Here is a 9,128-nt window from a genome sequence, read left to right on the forward strand (position 1 = left end):
GGAGACATGCGCTTTTCTCAAAAGCCCATTCTAGTTATAAATTAGATATAAAACGATATGTTAGGAAATCTGTCTTTCTTTCTTTTATTACGCTCAAAACATTATACATGTGAATAGAGGTAGACATTATATTATAATAGAATATAATTATAATATAAAAACAACCATTAATGAACCAGGTTTTTGGGGTCAGATGTTAAAGCATAATATATTTGAATTTGATAAGACATAAGATACACTTAACCATAATAAGTTTTAGCCGAACTACTCATCTTTAAAATATTACGCTATATTACCAGGTGGGTTTTGCAATGTTTTAAACACAAAAGATATGAATTTGCTTGTGAGTATTAGCTTTTCACAATCATTCTCACACATTATCCTTTGGAAAGATATTATATTGACATCATTGCTATGAAGAGCTGGTAAATATTTTCTTTTTTTCATTTTGCAAAGTGGGTGCATTTCAGAATGTTATGATATTCATCGCCAATGTAATTTAAGTTACATAAAGTACATTTTCGGTCATTTCTTTAAATTCCATGCCAGCAACCCGTCTCAACGGGCAAATAATTATTGCAATGTCTGAAATTTATGAGCGGCTGGATAAACATTTCTGGAATTATACCAAGGTCCATAAAATCTTCAAACTTATCCGTTTTGTAAATCCTATAATTGCAACACTTTGGAGACTCATTTACAGTACTATTCCAAGATTGCTTGTATTGGTCATTTAACGAATTTTCAACAAGATTTAACAAATATTCCTTTGTACCGTCAAAGTACTGGTTTTGCCATATAAAACTTAGTCGACATTCATCAAAAATATTGTTAACATTGTCTAGCCACAGATAATGCCTAATATTTCTAATTGATTCATAATAGAGTAGTTTATACAATATCGAAGATAAATTGTAGTTTTTGTGAGTAACATTATACCAGAATCCTATAATCCATTACTTAATAACAATAATGAGTAGGAATCTACCTAAGTCGCCTTACAGCATAACATGAGGTGTGCCTTTCTTTACTTTTAAAATATGCTTTATACAATCAGTTGATTTTTTCAATTGTGCTTAGGTCTCCAAATCTCCACACTTCACAACCATGTAACAAAATTGGTGCACCAGTATTATCAAACAATTTCAATTGGCAATCAATTGGTGTAGTTGGTATTGTCCGGGCTGTAACTTGGTCATGAACGGAAAGAAAATACTATCTCCTAATTACGACTTATTAACTCATAATTATGACTTACTAAGTCCTAATTACGAGATACTGTCTCATAATTAGGAGATACTATCTCCTAATTACGACTTATTAAGTCCTAATTAGGAGATGCTAACTCATAATTATGACTTACTAAGTCCTAATTACGAGATACTATCTCCTAATTATGACTTATTATCTCATAATTAGGAGATACTAACTCATAATTATGACAAAAACGATGGTCATGACGTTGATGATGATGATGATGATGATGATGATGATGATGATGATGGTGGTGGTGGTGGTGGTGGTGGTGGTGGTGATGATGATGATGATGATGATGATGATGGTTGTGGAGATCATAATGGTGGTAGTGGTTATGATTGTGGTGATGATGATGTTGGTTGTGATGATGTTGTTGATAATGGTGATGATTAAAATTAGGGCTTTGCATATTACTGTCATTTTTAAGAAAATATTAGCGGCCTAGCGGCGTGAAGTTAGCGGCCTAGCGGCCTGGCGGCCCAAAATGCTATCCTATTTTCTTAAAAAAACAAAGAAATATCAACTGAGTTTTAAGCACACACTATCACTCTGAGGCGATTTTCAACATTTTAAAAAATAATCGAACAAGCAGTCAGCTTTTCAAAGCATGTGAACATGCCTCTCCTTCTATTTTTTTATATGTATATTCTGTTTTTATGCCCAAATTATCACTCTTAAGCATTTATAAACTCTTTTTTTTTTAAAAGTCGATCGAGCACTTAAGCGGCCTAGCGGCGTGAAGTTAGCGTCCTGGCGGCCTAGCAGCCTAAAATGGTTTCCTATTTCAAAGTATGTATACATGCGTTTTCTTCCAAAACTGTAATAATCGCGAGTTAGTATCTCGTAATTAGCACTTAGTAAGTCCTAATTATGAGTTAGTATCTCCTAATTAGGAGATAGTAAGTCCTAATTATGAGTTAGTATCTCCCAATTAGGAGATAGTAAGTCCTAATTATGAGTTAGTATCTCCTAATTATGGGATAGTATCTCGTAATTAGGACTTAGTAAGTCATAATTATGAGTTAGTATCTCCTAATTAGGACTTAATAAGTCGTAATTATGAGATAATATCTCCTAATTATGAGATAGTATCTCCTAATTAGGACTTAGTAAGTCATAGTTATGAGTTAGTATCTCCTAATTATGACTTAGTAAGTCGTAATTAGGAAAAAGTATCTCCTAATTATGAGATAGTATCTCATAATTAGGACTTAGTAAGTCATAATTATGAGTTAGTATCTCCTAATTAGGAGATAGTACACTGGAAAATATTTTTCACTTTGGCACCTGGACGCTTCCATATCAAGGCGATGTTTCCCATGCAAAACCCACGACCTTACTTAAAATATCGAGGACAAACTCAAAGTTTAATCAGTATGTAATGCCGCCTATATGCAAACGGGTATAATATAGTTATTATAGACCGTGTCTGGGCTGTAATGCTGCTATGTACAGAGGAATTTTTAAACTTTTTGGCACGTGTGCTTGGAACATTTATATACGACGTGTCGTGAACAAGACCCATGTGTCTACCTTTAACTTCATCACTCCACTGCACTTGAGGTTAACCATTGGGTATTTCATATGCTCATTGTATGTGCGTTCTCTTCCTGAATGATGACATAATAGTACTAGCATAATTCATTGAAATTGGTTGCTGTTCGGGGCATGTAGCGCTTACTGTGGCAGATCGTGTTTTACAGGTAGTTCTTCTTGTTTTTGTCTTTGAAATATGGTCGTGTGTTCCTGAGTCTTGGATACTTGTTTGATAGTAATTAAGTTAGAGGATCACAAACGATATTAATTATGTCATCATTTCTATGATAATAAAGACCATGTCATATTGAGGGGTATGGTTTGGTTTCGTTTATTGCTCTGATTTACATTTTTTATGAACTTGAAGCCTTTAAACCCCAGGAGCTGGAAGCCAGACACGTGCAGATTCAGTGACCATGGAAACAGAAAATAAAGGTGAATAATCTTGATGTTTTACACACAAGTGAATCTCCCCATGCACAATGGCTTTTATTGTAGTGTAAATTTGCTTTCCTCTAATTTAAAACAATGTCATATTAACATTGATGTTATTGTTGATCATTTGCACCAAATAAAGAACTTAAGCATTACAGAACGACTGTAACTTTGTGTTGTTGAAACTTTGTTCCTTGTGAGGCTTTCTTTGTTCTTTTAAATGCAATTATATTTATTTCAGTGTTCTTTTATATATTGAGTAGCATTCACTATGAACTATTTTGAAATATTTCCTATTAAGGCCAATTGAATGCCCTCTCGCCCCATTTCTAAGAAATGGCTGGTAATCTTAAAATCATTTTTCTGTGGCTTCGTCAAAGTTAATCATCATAACATGTTATGATTAACATTAATGGCATGAAATATGGCTACTGAAGGATAAATGGCTGTAAATAGGGCTCTAACTCACAAATAGATAGGCAATAATGAGATTAAAATTAAAACATAATAAACTGTTTGTAGATGTAGGTACATTTATTATACTTTTATTACTTACCTGAAAGAACGATATGTATGTATTTAACATATGGAAACTGTGTGTATCTTGAATATATAAAAGATGCCTGGAACAAATTACATTAACTATTAAAAAATATCCAGCTATTTTCTAAATACAAGACTGAAATGTAGAATACATATTCAATGAATATAATTGTAACTACTGTTGTGTGTTTCACATACTACGGAACCATGTTTTCTGGTAAGAATCGTTTTGTTTATATTTTTATTGACATAAAAGTTTTTATTCAGTCTATTGATATATTATGTTCAAACATTTTCACTGTTTCATTGCAATATGAACAAAATACAGCCTATATGTTTGAAGACCATTACATATTATACATACGAATATTTAATATTAACACGTCATTGATAAAAATCATTTTAATTAATTACAAATGACAAACAGCTAAATAAGTCACTATGTTACATTCAGCTTTAACCGTGTTCATACATTGGCAGCTATTTAAGATATTCACCTGATACCTGTATTGATGCGCGTGTTACCAGTGACAACACATACTTGTGTTTGTACCAATGCCCCTTATTCTTAATACTTGTTTCGTTAGTACCCGGAGTTGCTTGAACACACTCTTGCTGTTGCTCGTTACAATATTGTTATAAGATAAAGCATACCATTTGTTCCCCTTATTTTGCGACAAAATTTGATGATAGTTGAAGTATTGTTGAAGTTTTTCTATTGATGATTGTTCATGTTTAGGTTTCACAAGATGCCTACCGTACTTGTACATCATGGCAGGAGCCAAGAATGTCATAATGTCTTGTGAAATCGATAGTCCAAATGTCAAATGGGAAAAAGATGGGAAGCCTTTTATTCCACCTACTGGAGTTGCAATTGAGCAGGAAGGCTTTGTTCATAAGCTGATATTCACACCGGTGGAGTATGCTGATTCTGGGCTCTATATGTGCATCTCCGGGAATTGGTTTACAAACTCATCACTCTTCGTAGGAGGTAATCAACAGGCCCCAATTTCTCGAAACTTCATAAGTCCCTTATAACAGGATTAAGCTTATCTCACTATTTTTGTTTTCAATAATTAGCGTAATATTTTCTTCTTTAAAAGTTTTTATACTTAAGATAGGACTTATCTTGAGGATAATCACAATAAACCATTTTTTAATTATCAAAGTTCAATTTAATTATATATCTTTGCTAATTGAAATAAGCTATTTAAGCCTGTTTAGCTTAAGAAGTTTCGAGAAATCGGGGCCAAGAGTTTTATAATTATCTTATTAACCTTGGGCCGTATTCATTAGTGTTCTTATCTTTGTCCATAGACACTCCCAGTGATTCCATTCAGCCCATTGGCAAGTATTTTCTCAGTCAAAACACTTGGATTCTAATCTTAAAATTTAGTTACATCTAAGGGTGTTATTCAATACAGCACTAGGTTTTTCGAATAAACATATAGGTTATTAGATTGGGGTATGTCGTTTCCGGTGGACGTTCGACTTGTCGGATAGGCATCAACAATTTGTGTTCGGGTTGTATATTGGCCATGCAAAGGGTGATTTGAAATAACGTGGCACAAATGCAAGACTCATGTTTATAGGTCAAAAGTGAAGGTCTCATTTCAGGGTCATTTAATATTTTGGTCAAAATTTCTTGTAATTTGGTTTGTCTGGTATATAATTTGCCAATGCATTGGAATATTTTAAAATAACTTGTAGCAAATATTTACGATGAGAAGCCAGCATGTCACATGCCAGTCCAATGTTAGTAAATCAAACGTCAATGTCACATTAAAAGGTCATTGATCAAAATTCATTGTTATTTGGATTGCTGTGGATGTTGCTTGGTCATACAATGGCGGATTTTTAATGATTTGGCACAAATGTTCACGAAAACCAGTGTGTTATGTGTAAGAACCATATCAGTAGATCAAAGATAAGTGCCGCGCTTAAGTATCATTTGTCAAACTGTTTCTAAGCTCATACTTGGCCATACGTTTAATTTGGTACTTAAAGCGTCCAATATCAGCAACCAATCACAGAGCCGAATGATCATTTCTATTCAGATATTCTATACAAAAGCTATATATAGTGCATAAAGAGGTACCCTTGTCTATTTAGACGCCTACCATTCACTTGTTTAATTTGCCCAATCCTTCTGATTGCTTAAATTCAAGACCAGGTTTCGTTGCATAGCGGGATGTCTAGTTGAATTTATTGTATGGATAAATATTAAATACCATTATAGGCAAAAAGTAACAATAGTTGTGATTAATGTCTATGAGATTATATATGATATACTTACGTATGAAAAATGCATTTTTTAGAAAGAAACTATTATTTGAACATTACATTTCTTTAAAGATGTGTTTAACTGTCAGCTACTGTCTTTTCAGCATTTTCAAAACATTTGCAGATGGGGTAATTTTTGTGAAACTGTCAGCATTTGAATTTATATCAATATGTACACATATATGAGATACCGTAAAGAAACTAACATTCTAGTGGAAATGAAAGTTTTTGTTGAAATGTTATAAACTCTTTACACTCTTAACATTTCCGTTTCCAGACTATCTAGCTCCACAGGGACTGTCAAGGTCAGAGAATAAAAATGTGTTTACAATGAAGTGTACAGATGGAAGTGAAATAGAGTTTCAAACCAACAACCTTGAGGATACTGAGCAGGCAGACATCTGGTTTAATCTCCTTACCTATGGCATGCATTTTCCATGTAAGTTACATTTGGTATCAAGATATTCTAGTGATTAAATAGCTTATAACTGTATTCTCTGTTGTAAATATTCAATATTGTTCGCAGTATGGATCGAAATATATTACATAGGGGTATATGCTGTTTGCAAAATTATATTGGCTCAGCAGCGTGCTCAAGGTGGGTTTTGATCCCAAAATATGAACGCAGCTTTCATATAGTTCCTTACATTTAGCAACCAACGTGAATTACTCACGTTGCATGATAAACCTGTATGTACTTTCAAATAGACCTTAGACTCTGAAATTCAAAATGGAAGCGGAAATGCTAACGATATCGATAACGATACGAAAATGCCACTGTTATACTCCCATGCCATATTGGGCTATATTTTATGGCAACGCGGTTGTGTTCGCTTGAAGAACGAGAGTTCATGGGCAACATCACTGACATATGCACATAGCAATTTGTGCAGTTTATTACAACTGTACACAATTTTTGTTTCACTTTTGATTTGAAAATGTAAACTTTTTTTAATTTGTATAAAATACAAGCGGTATTTTTTTTATATTTCATTAAAGTATGAAACCTTATGCAATGGATGACTTTTATCAATTATTATATTTATAAAAGGTCATGGGACAGATGAAGGGGTCTCTGTCAAGGTCGAGAACACCCCAGCTGCTAAATCCGGCGTCCCAACAAAACCATCTGGTATAGTCGATTTATATTTAAAATCAGTGATCTGGGCACACATGTATATATAAAGTAAGGCAAACAAGAGCAGTCCCAGGATCTGGGTCATTCATATTCAAGATAAGAGCACCTCTTATCTTGATACTCAAGAATTATGTAAAGTTTGATTTAATTCCTATTAATAATTCTGAAAGTTATGGATGAGACACGAATTATTGTTATGAGAGCCATATTGCATACGTTTGACTCCCAAGTCCTAACGTGACGTTTGAGATAAAACATCACTTTAAGACTTTTAAAGTTATACTTGCTATGACATCCATATTGTATAAGTGTGACGTTGAGATTAGAGCATATATGTTAAGTGAGACACACTCTCCCATCTACATTTGTGTGAAGCTTGATTGGATTCCAATTAAGGCTTAAATGTCATGGCTGAGATAGCACTTGAATTATTATATGTGATTAGACAATGTACATTAGTATAAGTCTTAATAAAATGTCTGTTCTGTTCTGTTCTTTTCTGCTGTGAAATCCATACTGTATACCGTTGACCTATAAGTGGGACCTTAATTTTTGAGATAAGAACACAACTTGTATGGGTAACATCTTCACATGGTGTCCTACATTTGTGTGAAGTTTGATTGATTTCACATTAAAAGTTATCGCTGAGGCTTGACTATTTGCTGTGAAATCCATGTTGTATTAACGTTGACCTCTTTGGTGAGAGAAGTGGACACATTTTATGCGGCACACACCTACTCATGATGCACAACAATGTTGTGAAATTTAAATGAAAAATACCCAATCATAAAAACGTTATTGCTCAGACATGACTTTTACGGGCAGACAACTTACGAACAGTACAATTATGCCTTTGGGGGCATAAACAACATTTAATAAAAACTACGTTTATTTAAACGCTAACTTCTGTAAACACAATTAAATGTATTTCCAAACATATTCTTAATAATTCACCTACCTGTGAGTTTTTTTTCACAGTTAGAAAACTAGATGACTTAATGAAACAATTCGGATTTAAGTTGTGTACTTTATTGTGAAATTATTTTTTAAAGATACAGAGGGTGATTCAAGTACAGGCCCTGACTCCGGGACAATGCCTCCTCTACCTACACGTATGTGCTTTGGCATTTTAATTCTATTTTGGAATTTCCTTTAGGACTGCCACTCATTAAAATGGTTTATTTATATATGAACATGTACTGACATTGTGTTGTTTATCGTCGCCTTAGATCATGATTTCAATGTCAACTTTTTTTTTGCAAAATGACTCCCATTGTAGAGATACACATCATTAACATGTCATAGAACCAGATTCCATTGAAAATGCGACTCGAAATAAAAAGCTAAACTAAAAAATGGAACTAATTATTCAATTAATGCAAGAAGTCAACAATTACGTAATCTTACGTCCATATAATATGAAAACTATCATGAAAAAACACACAATCAATGTGGTGTGTATTATTCTGATCATGTTGTGGTACAGTCTTAAAGCACCCGAAATTAACACTGTATCCTACAACAAAATAAAGCTTGGTAATACACAGAAAAGGAAAACGAGGATGTTCATTCGGCAATTCAGCGTTCTTCCATGAATATCACAGTTTATACAACGTCTCTGTGGGCTGCACGAAGGCAAATGGCAAGCCGTTCCAACACATACTATGCTACTAAAATGACTGGTTGTAATTTCTTTCAGGGGAACGCCACTGTTTTACTAATGTAAAATGAAATAACAGCTAAGGGAGGTTCGAAGATCCGAAGTTAGAGGGGGCGTAAATTAGAGGCGTACCCTTTTTACTAGAGTCCCTCCCTCCGAAACGAATTTTATTTGGTTTAAATTGGTGGTAGGGGGGTTGGGTCCTCCTCCAAGAAAACTTAGCAATTTTTACTCCGAAATGGTGCATTTCGGGCGTATTTTATTACTTTTTTTTCT

This window comes from Mya arenaria, chromosome 2 (genome assembly GCF_026914265.1).
Source record: "Mya arenaria isolate MELC-2E11 chromosome 2, ASM2691426v1".
NCBI classification, from domain to species: domain Eukaryota; kingdom Metazoa; phylum Mollusca; class Bivalvia; order Myida; family Myidae; genus Mya; species Mya arenaria.